The sequence below is a fragment of the Lycorma delicatula genome, chromosome 1 (assembly GCF_047948215.1).
Source record: "Lycorma delicatula isolate Av1 chromosome 1, ASM4794821v1, whole genome shotgun sequence".
Classification (NCBI taxonomy): domain Eukaryota; kingdom Metazoa; phylum Arthropoda; class Insecta; order Hemiptera; family Fulgoridae; genus Lycorma; species Lycorma delicatula.
The window spans coordinates 323,936,373-323,954,440 of NC_134455.1; the positions used below are offsets into that span (position 1 = coordinate 323,936,373).

An 18,068-nucleotide genomic window follows, 5' to 3' on the forward strand; every position below is an offset into this window, starting at 1 on the left:
AATCTAAGCTCTTTTGTCCCGTAATATCAATGGAAAATCTCTCCATTCATAAATAAGATTAAGAGTTCTATTACTTAAAAAAAGATTGTTCATTCCAGAATCATAATAACACATTTCTTTTAGTATTTAAATTGGTAGAAGGTTTCAAGTCACTTCGGCATCCATCTCTTGATTTGTCTTTTTCTCTTTTTGATCGTCTCAGTTTTCTTCTACTCTCAATTACTTTTAGAAGTCTTCCCAAACCCGAATTTTTTAATCTTTTATACGTTTTTTAATTTTTCTACTTTTCATCTCATCTTTCATAAACCGATCATTAAATTTCTATTCTTCACATCCACGTTCCTCAACAATTTGCCGATTACTTTTGGAAAAAAATATGTTTTTTGAGGAGGGATAACCTGCTTTATATTTAGAAATTAAGATATTTGAAGCGATTTAAAAATCGTATTACATGCTTATAAGCTAATTTTTATAGTTATGTTAAGGAAAAGGTTTTTATCCCATATTATATTGCTATCAAAACTGATACATTTTATTAGCCTTTGAAAAATGTTTATTAATTATATTTTTACAATGCCAGTGGCCAATTGTATTAGTCATATAAGTAATTTTACAAAAGTCAGTACTGTTGAAATAATGCAGTTTTGTTGCTAATAATATACAGAAAGGTCGATGACATGTTGGATTCAAAATTCCGAAACCTGGGATTGAAATTCTGCCATGACAAAATCTTTGACAACAATAATTAATAAACACAAAGATAATAATGTCCAAGCCTTCTGGAAAGGTATTTGGGGTAGTTATACTATTAATGAACTGTAAATTTTTTATGCTTTGTGCAATAAACGATATTGCTATAAATAATAAATATAACATTGCTATGCTGCAACGTTTAATGTATTTACGTTTACAGTAAATACATTATTATTTTTTCTTGCACATGTGCATAATGGCATTTCATATATTATGAAATGATTATTCCGAGAAAAACAATGTTCAAGTATCCATTAACATGAAATGTAGTAAAAACAACGAATTAATCCGAAGAATATAAGAATGGTAGTGGGGTAGCAGAGTATATTTGAGAATACGAAAGGGAGGGAGTGAACGAGTCACAGCATCCACGTTCTCATCACAAAAGGCTCAGTCGGCGGGGAGAGTTCGCCGCACCACTTTGAAATAGGTCAGTCAAATTACATTCCGTAACTAACATAAAACCATTTTCTAAAGACTACTACACTATTCTGAAGAAGTACGTTTATTAAATAAAATTAGTATTATTGTCATAGATCATGCATGTAATTTAATTAATTTTTTGCAGCATTTTCCACATCAGTAGCAATATTATTATTTGTAAATTTTTATTTTTTAAACAATTTATAATGTTTCTCTAATGGTTTGGTGAAATATTAGATTGATAAAATTAAAAAAAAATAAATAAAATTTGTCGATAATTAAACATTTGGTTAGACTACAATTTCTTCTTTACGGTGGATGGAGTATAATTTTTCAACCGCGAATACGACAGGAAGTACATTGATTGAAACAAGGGTTGAAATACTACATTGTGTTTTTAACTAGAATGCGATGTAATACCATATATATATATATATATATATAAATGTACTATTATATAGTTACCGTATTTATAACAAGACATAGCATTACTTACCAAATAAATTATAATTATTAATAATTACCGTTACTAGTTATAAAAAAGTATAATAACCGAATGTGATGTGTATACTAGTATTTAAAAAAAGTAATAGATTTTTTATTTATAAAACTTGAATGTTTATCGTGAAATTTTAAATGAATTCGTCGAATACATATGAATATAAAAAAAAAAAACAATTATATAAAAAACAATTTGTAAAATTAAACTCTTTTTTAAAATGAATGTTGATTAGATTTCTGTATTACAACACATACATGTGTATTTGTACTTGTTGCAAATAGCTGCTTCTGTGCTTGTTATTCTCATAGACACACGGCTATACGGAATATATCCTACATCATTTATACACATGTCGTGTGTAAGTTTAATAAATCAAGAGGTGCCAGCTAAATGTAATATTATAAAATTAGTAATTAAATTAATATTCTCCGTTTTGTAGTGAATCATGTATTGTTATATGCAACCGGAATATATTTTGTTTCCCTTTTAAAACGCACGGCTAAAAAAGGCTTAAGTGAGCGGTTTAGATTATATATATTTTTTTAATATTCACCTTTCTTGTTTATTAACGTATGTTTAACTACTGTAAACATATTTATTTATTTTCTGTGTGCACGCGTGGGCATGTGAATTTGGAATTAATATTAATTACTCCTTTAAAATAATTTTTTTGTTTGTATCTACACAAAGTGATTTTAAAGAGTTATTATTTTTTTTTTGTTTTTTAATAAATTAACACATCATCATTATTAATACTGGGATTCCAAGTTATCATACTTAGATGTCTTCAGCGTAACAGTGTGGAGCCGCCAGATGTCGACACATGTGTTGTTAAAAAAAAAATTAATCTTGTTTCTTTTAAAAACATGTGTTACTGAACTGAAAAGAATTTGTAGTCTGCTACTGTAGTTTGACAGTCTAGTTATTAAGCACTGATTTTTTTTAGATAAAAAATTTTTTTTATATAAATAAAAAAATTTATTGAGAATTTAAAAGCGCGTGTAATTTAAGGACGAATGCAGACGTGCATATAAACTTAAGATTATCCGGTAACGAAATGAGGTCTTAGTATAAATTTGGTTAACTGGCATATCAAGATTGAGCTTGTTGCTTTTATAGATCTCAAAATGCTGAACAGATTGATGGTCCAGGAAATGTAAATCTATAAATGTAAAAAAATCTCTTTAAACAATAAAAATAAAAACATGAAACATTTTTGTAAAAAATAAATTTAGTGTAGATTATTATGATTTTTCTTCGATTTAAAATAAAATCATTCTTTAATTTGAGCTAAAAAAAGAGAAAAAATTGTCATGTTCACTAAAAAACTACTTTTTTTGTATTGTTAGAATAAATTTTCTAGTAAAAAATGTTTTATATGTTAAAAAAAAAACATGATCTAAAACTTTCAACAAAATTTTTCTGGCTAAGATTAGAATAATATTGCAAAATTAGTGGAGATGAGGACTATCAGATGCGTCTGAACTATTTTGTTTTATACTTATCTCCTTTGATTACATTACAGTCAATTAAACATTCAGTGTTTCTTTCGTCCAAACGACTAAATATACATTGGAAACGCCTTTGCCTTATTTTCTTGACTGGAATACTCCATTTTTCCAGAAAACTCCCGACTAACTTGTCCAAATAAACGTCAAGATAGCGGCCAAAAGTTTTTGATTGAATTAAAATCTATCGGTCTACGGGTACAAGGAATTTTAACACCAATTAGATTTGAACAATATCAGTGACAATTGGCACAAGCTTGTATATTGTTCTAAATTATAAAATTACAGAAGCGGGAATTATCATCTCACAAACATTCTGGGAATAACTGCTTCTGTATTTACATAGAACTGCATGTGATCCTGGAGCATTAATACGTACAATATATTCATAACAATAAAGAAAACTTTACCTAATCAGGTTTCTAAGAGATTTTTTAGGCTTTTGCTTATCGTTTACAATGGTTCCACCTTTTTATTTGTTGTTAAAAATATACATACAATTTTTTTTTTTATTGAATATTTTACTCCTCAATTAGTTACGTTGAAAATTAATTTAGTTGAGTAAACTTTTATTGTAATCGCTACAGATAGCAGCAGCAGTAGTCTTGATTAACATATAATTTTTTATTTTATCTGTTAAATGTAGTTGTAGTTGTCTTTATATAAATGTAACATTAAATATTTAAAAAAAAGATTAATCATAAATTCAGCGGTAGAGAATGGTATTTAAAAATATAAATGTAATGTATAAATAAGAAACACAAAAAAACAGGAATTGAAAAATTAAACATTTTTAGAATTTATAAAAATTAACAATTTTTCAATTCGTGTTTTTTGTTTATTTTTTATTTACACGTCTTTTTAGTTTTAATTATCAATCTAGATCGCCGAATTTGTGATTAATATTTTTCACACATTTGCATAATAGATTCTACGCATCTAAACTTTATAGTCTTTCCTGATCCTTCTTACGAAAAAAATTTAGATTTCTCATTAGAAATTTTAATAGGCTCTTGCTGCTTTTTGTGTGATATTACGTATTTCTTTATTTACAGTTAAATTTATTTTTTACATTATTATGTGTAATTAATAGTAATCTTTTATTTATTTTTAATAATATTCTAAAATGTTTATTTAAAGATTTATGGATTTTATTCGTAATAAAAATTATTTTATGTAAATATCATTAACATAATATCTACATTATTATGTATTAATATTTACATTATCTCGGTTAAGAGGACTGGAAAATTTTATAATAAGTCTTGCTATTTTGTATTTATTTTAATAAAAAAAATATTTTTTATTTTAAAAGAAAGCCGTCCTACGAAGCTATTTCCATTATGAAGGCCTGTAAAAAGAAATAAATTAAAAAAATTTAAATCTTTCTTTTATCCTTTACCTTTTATACTTCTTAATAAATAAGAATAGATTCCTTACATTTGGAATTAAAAGTGGTCGCCTAAATTTTTGACCACTAAAGTTAATATCTCTAAGGAATTTAGGCCGAACTCGAAGTACATCGTAATAAATTACAAACGTAAAATCTTTCGTTCATTGAATTTAGTTAGTTTTCCTTTTTATCAAAATAAACAATTTTTGATTAAAAAATAATTGATATAGAAATAAGACGACAATAAATAAAACGGTAGAAGGAACGGGCCTCGTTTTAAATTATCAGTTTCACTAATTCAAGGAATAATTTCACAAAAAACTTCACAAAATTTCACAAAACTTCGGTGTATCATATAGCCTCTCGAAATTTAACAACGACAAACTCACAGAGTGATAAGATAAGATGGTAAAGTTGTAAAACGTATTTTGACATTTTAGGAATGGATGTAAAGTAGAAATTAACATTACTGTTACCGTTCCTATGGAAAAAATTTAACATCAGCTTAACTAATTAATTCTATATGAAATCCGTTTATTTAATTCTAATATTCCATAAAATTACAGCATTAAATAGTAACTCATTCACGCGCGCACGTAAGTGAGTGAGGATATTTACGGGTCTGGAATATACAGTAGAAACAGCAATCTTATGACTAAATCGTTTTGTCGGTCTCAATGTTTTGCATATTAATAGTATCAGACAAACGACGTTTATTGCCAGTTAAAAATAAATCTTTGACTTATTATCATGCAATTAATTTTACTTTAAAATTATCATAAACATTTTTTGTATCTCTCTTATAATTTCTTGGTTCTAATAATTTTTTTTTAATTAGAAGCAGCTCTTATCTTTTCAGGATTAGTATTTAATTTTTGTATGTAAATCTTCTTTTATCTGAATATTAAGGATTTTAAGCATTATTTTACCCGGATACTTTGAAATAATGTCGATGAAGTATTTAGTAAATATTAATTATTGGTATTTTCCCTTCAGATTAATCTTATTAATATCCGATTCACTTATAGGTTTATCGTTACAGATTTTAATGTCTATTGGTTTTTGCCTGATAATTTTCGGTGTGGCATTTGAATTCATGTAAAATTTAAATTATTTAATTAGTGGTTTAAGTTGGTGTTTTTCATTTCTGATCCGGTAGGAAATATCTGATGAAAATAAAAACAATAGGAAAAAGGAGTATTAATATCGTTTTATAGACGGTGAACTGGGGATTAGCAACATTCACAATTCTTTTTGTTCAATCGTATCGCAACAGTAAAAGAGGGAGGAACGGGAAACGAGGATAGTTAATAGCCTATCTTATCGATCGACTTCACTGTCATTCTAAAACTAGCTCTACATTTATATTTTCACTGTGGATATAGGTGGTACGGCTTTTTGAACGACACGGTCGTCATCATTAGAAAAATACTTCATTATTCGTATATACATTTACACTGATTTTCGCGCTCTTTATCGACTATCTATTATTATATCCGAATTGAAAGACTTCCTAATCGAAAGTCGCATTCGAATAAAAATAGCCCTTGAAAATTATGTACAGACATGTAATAAAGAATTTTATTAATTATTCTTTAAAATGAATTAATTGGACAATATGATCAATGAATAAATAACATGATTGTTTTTCCAAAACAAAACTATAGTGGTTTCTTGAACGGCCAAACATAGGCTACCGTTTGATGAAAAACTTCATTCATATTCGCGTATAATTTGTACGCGCACAAAACTTCCAATGCCTTTTTCTATTAACAATTATTAAACTATAATAATTCTAAATGACTATAATACTATTTAATATTTCCTGGCTTTCTTTTTTATTGTTACTCAGTACATAAAGGATGTATATTAATTTATTAGTCTACTCTTTTATCCAGATATACATCAATCGTTATCCGGTTTTTTTATGTCTCAGAGGGGAGAAGGAACTGGTCGTTTCCTCGTTAACAGTGAGATTAGTATGAGGTGTACTGAATAAACACCAGTTTTCGGTTGACTTTGTATAATAGATGACGGTCGCATGAAGATGTTCGTACAACTAAACTTCAGTTTTAATTTATACACACCCTATGAGATGTATTACGTAAATACGTTAAGTACGTTTAAAAAAAAATGTTCAAAACAATAACATAATTAACGAACAATGGGAATAAAAATTAACTTAATTATATAAAGGTCATTTATATAATTAAATTAAATCTTTCTTTATTTTTTTTTTTTTTACTGTTGTGGACACCACATGAATTCCTTGTACGCCTATTAAATTACATATACACATTTTTTTAAAATGAAAAGTACATAAAATTATATTTCACTAATAACTTCTAATTTTTTGTTCATTTTATTTTTTATTGTTATATTGGATTATTATTTATTGTAAAACTTTTTTTACAATCAGAGGTTAATAATTATTAATAAATCAATATATTTAAATTAAAAAAAAGTTAAAAAAAGGAAATTAAATCGGATTCGAACCGATGTGCCTTCCCCTTGTAAGATCCAAATATTTCATTAACTGAAATTTCATTTGGCTATAACACTAGGTCCAATGAAAATAAGTACCACTTATGATACATCGTTGAAAATCTCTCAATGAGAGCTTATTACTACTGTTAAGACAAAGTTTAAAATCCAGATTTCTTTTGATTTTGGGGTTTTTTTGGACACTTTTGGTTCAGATGATTGCACGCAAAAGAAGAGGTGCACAACTAGATGTTACAACAGTCCTAATTTCAAAATTCTACGGCTAATCGTTTTTGAGTACGCGAGATACATACGTACGTACAGACGTCACGCCGAAACTAGTCAAATTGAAACTAGTCTAGTGTGAGATTGTCAAAATGGATATTTCTGTTGAAATCTGAAAACCGAAATTTTTCGCGATCACAATACTTCCTTTACTTCATACAATGAATTTAAAATGGAACATGGAAGTTAGATTACAATTAAAAAAATACCCTGTCTTTTCTTTCTTTATCGGTTTAAAACTAATTAAATTAAAATGTTCAGGAAATGAAATTCTTATCTTGTTTCTCTTTATCTGTTATCTAATTTTCTACTTTTTATTAACTATAAGTTTTATAAACTAAGGCTAGTCTCTTTCCGAGTTATCATTTAACAAGTTAATCTATAAATATGAATGAATAAGTGGAAACGGAACTATCTTGCCAAAATCGAACCAAAAAACGATCAAGCGTAAAAAATAAATTTAAAACTAAATTTTCTGCATATACTTCAATCTTATTTATTTTTTTGGAAATGAAATATTGATAAAATATGACTAGATTTAGATGTGAAATCATATAATTATAACTTTTTTTTTTAAACCTTCGGGACCACCGTTAGGTATTGTTTCAGAGGATGAGATGAATGATAAGTACCGTGTGAAAATGCCATGTCTGACCGGGATTCGAATCCGGCACCTCTGGATGAAAGGTTGAGACGCTACCACTCGTGCCACGGAAGCCGTCATATATATATATATATATATATATATATATATAATTTAAATTGATAAAATGTAACTGAAAATATAAAAAATAAAAAGAAGTATAAAATTAAGCGATATACGGCTAATCAACGAATATTCAAGCTCGAATATTTTTAGATTTTCTAACCAAATTATTGAAAACCAGTCTATCGAGAATTATAAGATTAACAAAGTATTTTTCTAATACTCAACTCATTCACTTATATAATCCATTTATCTAAACACATCATGAAGTAAGGTTACTGACAGCATTTCTATGAAACAGTAGAACTTCGGTTTAAATTCGCTGGAAGATAGGCTAAGTGGCTGCTCTTGAATAGTTTGAATTGAAACCTCAGACCAACCAAGGATACAAAATCAACCGCTGATTGGTAATAAGGCATAAAAAGTATGTGATTCTGTTTTTTTAATATTTGAAATAGAAAAAAATAAATCGAAATACAAAAAAAAAAAAAAAAAAATAGAAAAAATATGCGAATACAGATCGAGAAAAGGAAAGGCCAAAAATATGCCTATTATTACCATCTTAACCAACTAGATATATTGTTGAAGGTACCATAAATTCGCTTTAAGCCCTAATAATAAAGAATAAAACTTGTCCCATAAAATTTATCCGTTAAAAAACAATTAAATAATTTAAGGAAAATTTAGTTTTATTCAAAAATTCTATAATTTTGTGCATTAATGCGATTGAACGATCCATTATTATATGTATATGTACATTCTATTCTACCAAAAAACATAATCGGATTGTAATGATATCCATTTTTATTGAGTTTAAAGTACCTGAGGTGTTTCTTTTTCAACATTCTGGAAATGTTCAGGTTACGATATTGCATTATAAGAAAATTTTTGGCGATAAGTAATTTCTTTTTCCTACTTATTTACTACAGATGAAATATAGTAAATATTTCACATACAGAATTACACTGAAGTATAGAAATATATTACAAAAATACATCATATTTTAATGAAAGTACTTTGTCAAATTGGACTGTTTTTCAGTGAAAGTATTTTTCAAATCATCTAGCTTTAAAATTTCCCGCAATGAGATATTTTTACATTAGTCAGAATATTAATCGGGAAAAACGGAAAATAAACATTTGTTAGTTCAAAAGCATACGTAAAAAATATATTTATATATTAATTCTGTTAGTTTTTGTAAGTTATGAATATAAACTTTTTATTTTATAATTATTATTTTAATAATAATAATAATCACGATTAAAGCAAAAAAATTATCGGCGATTTTAACAGAATTGAATTTTTCGCGCCTTTTTAAATAAAATTCTACCGGACAAAAGAGACATACGATTTTACTTTCCTTAATGTATCGCACTTTATCGATCTTAAGTTAACTTCAAAAATGTTAATTAAGTTTTACCGGTTTGTCAGTTTTTCGAATGGGAGGATTTTCTTTTTAGGTAAATAATATGTAAAATAAAGTTATACGTTTACTCTGAAGGCTATTTGGTTTTCTTTTGTTTCCATCAGCTGATACAAACTGGAAATCACTAAATATAAATAGCTCCCGTACATATTTCACTAGATACCCATTCAGGCTGTTTAGTATAAAGAAAAATTTGATGTGGACACCACGTAACTTCCTTGTACGCTTATTAAATTACATATACACATTTTTTTAAGATGAAAAGTACATAAAATTTTATTTCATTAATAACTTCTGATTTTTTTGATTTAATATTTATTTAATTTTTTTTTTTTTTTGATTGTTATATTGAATTATTATTTATCGTAAGAATTTTTTACAATCAGAGGTTAATAATTATTAATCAATCAATACATTTAAATAAAAAAAAAGGAGAAGTCTGATTCGAACCGATGTGCCATTGTAAGATCCACATACTTCATTAAATAAAATTTCATTTGGCTATAAGTCTGGAACCAATGGAAATAAATACCACTTATGATGTCTCGTTTGAAAGCTCTCAGTGAGTGCTTATTACTTCAGTTAAGGCAGAGTCTAAAATCCTTTTTGGACACTTTTGGCTTTTTGGCTTTTTTTTGGACACTTTTGGTTCAGTAGATTGCAATCAAAAGGGAAGGTGCACAACTAGATGTTACAACAGTCCTAAATCCAAAATTTCAACATTCTACGGCTAATCGTTTTTGAGTTACGGGAGATACATACGTACGTACAGTGGTCACGCCGAAACTAGTCAAATTGAATTCAGGGGTGGTCAAAATGGATATTTCTGTTGACATCTGAAAACAGAATTTTTTCGCGTACGCAATACTTCCTTTTCTTTGTACAAGGAAGTAAAAATAATGCCTGTTAGGTCGGAGCAATTCATAGCCTTAACTGTCAATAACAAAACCTGCCGCCGCTACTCATTACCTAAATCTTCTGAATCTTTAATTTTTATAATACTATCATTGAAATCTACTTCACACGACAAAATGTCATAATTGATAGGATATATTCCTAATAGCTAATAATTGTTTACTTCTTTAACCTAGAGTAGACTTAATATTCTGAACTTGATTACTTCTTTTCGATAACGTAGGATTAATTAACTATTTCATGATTTCTTAAGTGAATTACTTTACTCTTTGCTAATTAAATTTTCATAAGTAGCAAAGAATAAATTTATTGTTCATTTTGTTCGTTTTACGATATATGGAATATATAATTTTAACGAACTAAGTCTGTGTGTCAGGAATAGGATTCCTTAAATTACAATTTTTTCTGCTTTCTTAGAAAAAGTAACCGTTGATTTCTATGAAACGTAGATAACCAATGGACATGACAATTGTTAAAAGTAGATCTTATTTATCATGTGAAATAAATAAAGTTTAAATCGACAAATTATCGAGTGCAAACAATTAACGCTTATCCATATTCTGCAGAGGTGAAGTGCAACAAGGATAAATTTGTTGGGCGTAAGCGTAATGCTTCATCCCAAAGTTTAATAAAATAAAACCATATAAGTAATAAAGTATTTAAATAGAGTAAAGTCGAACAAAATAATTAAACAAGGAAGTTTAGAATTTATTTATCAAAGTAAGAATGTATTGGAGTGAGAAATTTCTGAATTTTTTGATGGGCAATAGCGCACTAGAAAATACACTTGGATAAGGTAATAGGTTAACCTATTAAAAAGTTCGTATTACTCAGCTTAGTTTATTATTATTATTTGTTATTAGTATAGCTTCAAAATTATATCCTAAACTATAAAATCGTAGTTTTTGCTGTATACAGAAGTCAACTGGTAGCTCAGCAGGTAAAAAATTGGTAATAAATGTTTCGATGATACGACATACTAGAAAATTGCTTAATTCTATGAATAATTAACATGCAATAAAATCATGATTCAGAAAATATAAAAAGACATTACCATGAATTTTTTATTCCAAATAGTTTCTCGATTGAACTTTATATGCTCTAGTAGCACATCTTGGCAAAATATTAAGCCTAGCACTGTTAAATGAATTCCTTCCATTAAAATACTGTTGGTTGTTTCAATGTCTATTCCGCTAGCGGACAACATTTCTTCAGCCTACTAAAGCTCTAATTTGAAAACATTCACACATTTTTTTTTTGTTAATTATCAGTTCGTCGGGAGCAAATATCATTTCTTATCTTATAAAATAACTGATGGCAGCAGACTTAATAGATCAAGTTATAAAAAAGTGATGAAAGTTTGATAAGTTTTATATTTATTCGTTTACGATAGTAGTCATTATAGGGGCGTAGATTACAACCTCCCCCCCACCAAAACTTGTTCCCGCATCAAAAGTACGAGCTTGTGTAACGAGCATGTGTAACCTCCTTTGGATGATCCATAAAAATCATTCAATAACAAAGACTCCAGCAATTGTAACCAATAAAAATCTAATATTAATACTTAAGTTGAATTATTTTTATGAAATAATATGAACGGGCACATGTAAACAAATTTACAAATAACCTTAATTTTTATGTATATAATAAAATGTACGTATTTATTTATTTTTATATTATACTTCCGAAGAATAAACCAAAGGTCAATTAATTAAATAAATAAAAAAAAAAATGATATAGTTGTTATTCAATTATATCGTAATTTAGTCCGCCCGGAAGGGATTTCATGGCGCCGTGTGCCCTGAGTTCACGATCATTGAAAAAATGATAAGAAATAATAAATTTAATTTAATGGCTAATTGTAACAGCAATTATATACTATTATGACGTAAAAATTTCAGCTATGTTATTCTGCAGTTTCATTTTATTATTTTCTGAATGAAATGAAATAAAGTAAATTATCTTATGATCAAATTTATGGTTGTAACTAACAATAAAATGGTCAAAATTTTACATGATATTTAGTAATTACAGGTCGTTTTGATAATGGAGTATTGGAAAAGGTTATGATGAAACTTTTGATGGGTTTTAAATAGCTGTATTAAAAATTATCTAGCTCTATGTCATACTGTCGTTGACTTTATGAGGTTATGCATTTATTATTTTGAAACTTAGCAATAATTAGAAATTAATAACCACCAATTTGTGATCTTACAGTAAATTCATTTTGCAAAGACGGTAGATATATAATTCAGAGTAATAAGGTTGATTAAAGTTATAAGAAAGTTCGTTTTAACAACCTGAAACAAATAATTTTGGGAAAGACTGTTTGTTGATTGAAGGCTAGAATGGATATAATATACGTTACCTTAAATTACTATTTTATGTAAATATAAAATAAACTGGGTTTTCTTTATTTTCTTGAGGCATTTGAAGATCTTCCGTAATGGAATGAAATTAAAAAAAAAAGAAGAAAATTAAGTGGAGGTAAACGCTATTACAAAGCGAGTTAAGGTAACTGGCAAAAGATAACGCGACTAGAACGATTTGATTTAAATTTATTCATAGCAACGTTTCCTGGGATGTATATTTGAATTTCATATATTGTCGTATCTTATATAGGGATTATACTGGAGGGAAATTCTCTTCAAATTAAGGTCCATATTTATATTAAAATTTCGGATTAAAATGGTCTCTCCCTTTCAGTCGTTTTATCATCTAATTTCATTTTAATTTTTTTTTCTGTGTCAACATTATCATTGTTGTGTTCTCAAAGATTATATATCTGCGCCTATTTATTTTTTCATATCTATTTTTTTATTGTTAGTAATATGTTTATTGTTGGAATCTAGTGAATCAGTATGATACTGGTTACTGTTTTATTTTCTGGTTGAAGTGTCTCATAGATCAGGTAAATATTATTTTCTGCTTGTTAAAGATGGCTACCTTTCGCGATAATAAATTAAAAAGTCTTTTTATTGATAATGTTCAAAACTTGAACAAGTGAATGCTGGGTGAATCGCTAATAAATTACAAGGATGAATTTTTAAATTTACTTGGTGATGGAACAGCTGATACAGTTGCTATATCTGAGACTCATCTTAAGCCATGGATTCATCATCTGCAATATGTTTGAATAATTACGCACTGTTTAGAAATGATAGGCTGAGAAAAGAAGGAGGTGGTATTGGAGTGTATATTTTTAATAAGCATATTTTTAATAAACGATAGTAAATCCATCTCCCTCTAATCATGACAAGAAGGAAATCTGAATTATTAGTTTAGAGATTAATTTAAAATACAGAAAAACTTTTTATTTGTGCATTTTATAGACCACAAAAAGTTGCCTTTATCAGTGTAATCTTTGAGTTTTTAATTATGTAAGCAGATTATGAATAGTTATTATATTAATGATAGGTTATTTTAACACAGACATGACTGGGCTTGCGCAAGTTCTTTTAGAGCTGAGCTGTCTGGACTGATTGATCAGTTATATTTCTCATTGGTTCCTCTTGGTCCAACTCATTTTATTTCAACATCTGCTTCATTTATTGATTTGTAATAAATGATATAAATAAGCTTCATGCTTTATCATATTGAGGCACCTGGATTGCCTTTTCACAATTTAATATTCTGTGCTGTTAAAGTTAAAAATGATTGGAAGTGATTTAATGTTATAGAAATATGTGATTTCAAAAATTTAAATTATAATTTACTTATGGAAGATGCTGCATATATTAAGCAGGATAGTATTTATAGCGTTCTTAGTCTTATGGTAAAGTTGATATGTTGGTTAAATGTGTTACAGAATTATACAACAAACATGTTCCATTTAAAAAAATCAAAATAACAAAAAAGTAGCACCTTGGATTGATAATGATAATAGAAATGTGATGCATACTTATGCTTATGCCACTCTGACTATTCTAAAGGGTTAAATTAGCTGAGAACTGGGTTAAATATTGGCAATTGAGAAATAATTGTGAACAGATGTTGAGAAATAGCTGCAGTAAATCTTTGAATAATCTTTGCAGTAGTAATAATTCACAAAAATTGTGGAAAGTAATTACAAAATAAGGAATAGGTAAGGTGAAAGAAGCTGAAATTGATCCTTTAGTCACTCTTGATGAATTGAATGATTTTCTTTAGTGGGGACAATGTGTACAGTAATTCAGAAAATGTAATAATAATAAATTAGATATCCCAATGAGATAACATTCACCTTTGATTTTGTAGATGATTTTGATATAGTTAATGTGATTAATCTAATGACTTCAAATATTATAGGGGCTGATGGAATTTCTATAAGAATGAATAGATTTTTGCAACCTGTAATAGTTCCTTTTTTATTACACATTTTTAATTCCTGAATAAAGAAAAGTGAATATCTGCCTGTATGGAAGTCAGATATAATTTTCCAGATTAACAAAAAACCTACGCCAGAAACAGCTAAAGATTATAGATCTATGTGTCACATGAAAAATATTTTGATAAATTATTTATAAGGAAATTATTGATTACATTTGTAAAATTGATGTGCTGTCTATTCTTCCGTTAGGATATAGATTACTTCATAATATCCAGACAGCCTTAATCAAAGTCTTTGATGATGTGAGAAATGTCACGAACAGATGAGAAATTATTTTTTGATTTTGATTGATATCAAACGAGCATTACACTCTGTTTCCCATGAGCTTCTTGTGAAGTTACTCAGGTTCTTTAATTTCTCAGAAGAGCCTGCAAGTGGTTTGAATTATTTTTATCTGACAGATGTTAATGTGTCGGGACTACTTCAGGAAGAACATCCTCCTGGTCAAAGGTTGTTAGAGGAACACTGCAGGGATTGACTTTCTTAGCATTGCTGTTCTCACTATTAATAAATGCAAGCATATTTTCTTGGGCAAGGTTAATGTTATTTGCTTATGACTTGCAAATATATTTAAATTGTACAATTGAGTAATTGGAAATCACTATAATATATAATTTATGAAGAATTAAATAATTAGATTTTTAGATGGTACTCTAATCATTGTTCAGATTTGCTTATTGATAATGTAAATATTGGTTTTTACGTTATAGTAAATTATCAAACAAAGTTGACTATGATTCACTTTCTTCGTATTAATTAATAATAAACCCTTGGATTGAGTAAGAGTAATTAAAAATTTGGGTTTACACATAGATGAAGACCTCTCCTAGGGGAATCAAATTACTCACATCAGTAAGAAGATTTATCAGGAATCGTATCAATTATGAAGTTTATATCATGTCTCAATGTCTAGTTAAATAAGAAATTAGTAAATGCTCTCTTATTTCCTCTTTTTTATCATGGTATAAATGGTTATACCGATGTAGTGAGTGTACAAACTTCAGTTTTGAAAAGAGCACAGAATGTTTGCATACATTTTATTCATAGTTTGCCTTTTGACTGTCATGTGATGCCATATTATAAATCTATGAATTGGTTTAAGATAAATGAACGTCATGATTATTATGTTGCTGTTTTGAGTTTTAATACTTTACTTAATGAAGAGCCATTTACATATTTGTAAATTATAAAAAGATTAGGGATTTACATTGAGTGAATATGTAAACACCTGTTTACTAATTGCAAGTTCCCAGTCATCGAACAAGTGTTTATAATAAAATTATAAATTATAAAATATTTCATGTTTTCTGTGAAACTAATAAATGAAATTGCAAAGTAGATTAATAGTTTGAACATCGATGACGTTAAAAGATTTAAAGTTTTCTGTAAGGAAATAATAAAAAGATATGATGTACCTTAAATGTAAAAACATGACAATGCGGTCGTTGGTTTTAGTAATTGCAGTGTATTATAATTTTGTAAAGCATTTAGTAAACGAATTATTGTGGGACACTTTTGTAATATTGAGATGATCTTCATTCGGAGGGATGTTTTAAGTAATTCTATAGATAGATTAAAAAATTCCTTTTTATTTTTATATGTAGGCTTTTTTTGAGCATCTTATTATTGAGTATATTATTAGTTAGATTTCATAAAAAAACCTCCAACGGGTAATGGTAATGGATACTATGATTCGACTTCCGGAAAGTTTCAACATATCTTTGCGTTTCACATCCTCCAGACTCCAAAACCACCGTCAGCTCAAAAGTTTATTTATACACTTATATATATTTCACTTTCTTGTGGACACGATAACTGCCGTAATTTTGCCCAATCACTTTCAAATTGGTCCTTAAAAATAACTCATCCCAAAATCTCGGTCGTTCGTTAACGGCCAAAATCGGACCATGGAGTTAGAAATGGGGGGCTTTTTTTGAAAAAAAAAACAAAATATCGCTATAACTTTCTTATTAATTAAAATATCGAATTCGTTTAAGTTCCTTCTTTTATTCTTTGGATAAGGGCTTAAAACTTATGTTGGTAAATTTTTTTTATATCACCAACTCATTGAGTTGAAAAAATGGGCTTTTGAAGCCAAAAAAAAATCATACCTCCCTCAACACACACAGTATCGAATCGATTTAAAGTGGTGTCAGTTCTCTAAACATTATTAAAAACTTTTTTCTGAAACAATTTTTGATATTACCAACCCTTACGACAAGGGATGACCAAAATGCTGCTGGAATTGTAAGAAGATTGTCGTTTGCTAAACATGTGAAACTTTTTCACATGCAACCATTGTCGTATTGAGTAAATTTGAAGTTTTTCTTAACTTTATGGTGGAAATATTTTTTATTCCTACTTTTTTTCTGTTCAGCCTCCGGAGCCACCGTCAGGTTTACTTCAGAGGATGAATGAGAATGGTATGTATGAGTGCAAATGAAATGTAGTCTTGTACAGTCTCAGGTCGACTATTCCTGAGATGTGTGGTTAACTGAAACTCAACCACCAAAGAACACCGGTATCCACGATCTAGTATTCAAATTCGTATAAAATATCTCCTACTTAGCACCGGTGAAATCTACCTCCGCCTTCCGGCGTACCGAAAGGGATTTTTATGTTTAAGTTTGGTTTTGACTTTATAAATTATTAATTTTACATATAAAATATATACGCATGATTTTTAGTTTTTGTTTTTAGGGATCTAGGACTAGATTTGTGGTTGAAAATTTACAAGTAATTTAAAATTGAAATAAAGATTTGATTAAAATTGAAAATTTTCCCAAAGTAAGTAGTTTGTATATTTGTATATAATATTTGAGTTTGGTTTAAACTTTAATATATTTATTTATTAATTGTATGTTTGAAAGGTAAATTGATAAAAGATGTATTTCTGAGCGATTTCTATTATTATTTTTGTAAATAATTTTTGTTTTCTACATACTAAGTAATTTTATATTTTATATATTTGTAAGTTAACTGATAGCAGGTGTATATTATATTTATTTAGTGTATTTATTGCTGTTTTGCTGTGTTAGGTTAGTTGGAGGAGAGGACCTTATGGTCTCAATCTTGACAGTTAATAAATAAATCAATCCATCCCTTTCTTACTCTCTACCTCTCTCCCTGCCGCTCAGTGGCGAGAGCTCGAGAATTCTAAAATAATTTATCATACTTGACAGACAGAATAATATATGCTAAAATGTTTATTGTAAAAAATAACAACCGAATTAGATGTAAAATCGCTCAACGTGAGTGTAAAATAAACATTATTAAGAAAGAAAGTAAATATTTAATGTTATCC

General features: G+C 27.9%; 1 protein-coding gene across 3 annotated transcripts in view; it reads left to right on the top strand.

Moving 5' to 3' along the window:
- Positions 1 to 1,090: 1,090 nt before the first annotated feature.
- The window catches only part of LOC142334205 (uncharacterized), a 141,390-nt gene continuing 124,412 nt past the window's right edge, over positions 1,091 to 18,068 (top strand). The window contains exon 1 of one of the 3 annotated variants that reach the window (XM_075382035.1): positions 1,091 to 1,183. The gene's annotated coding sequence lies outside the window, so the exon portion shown is untranslated. The remainder of the gene's footprint in view (positions 1,184 to 18,068) is intronic. The other 2 variants (XM_075382033.1, XM_075382034.1) reach the window with 2 other exon arrangements.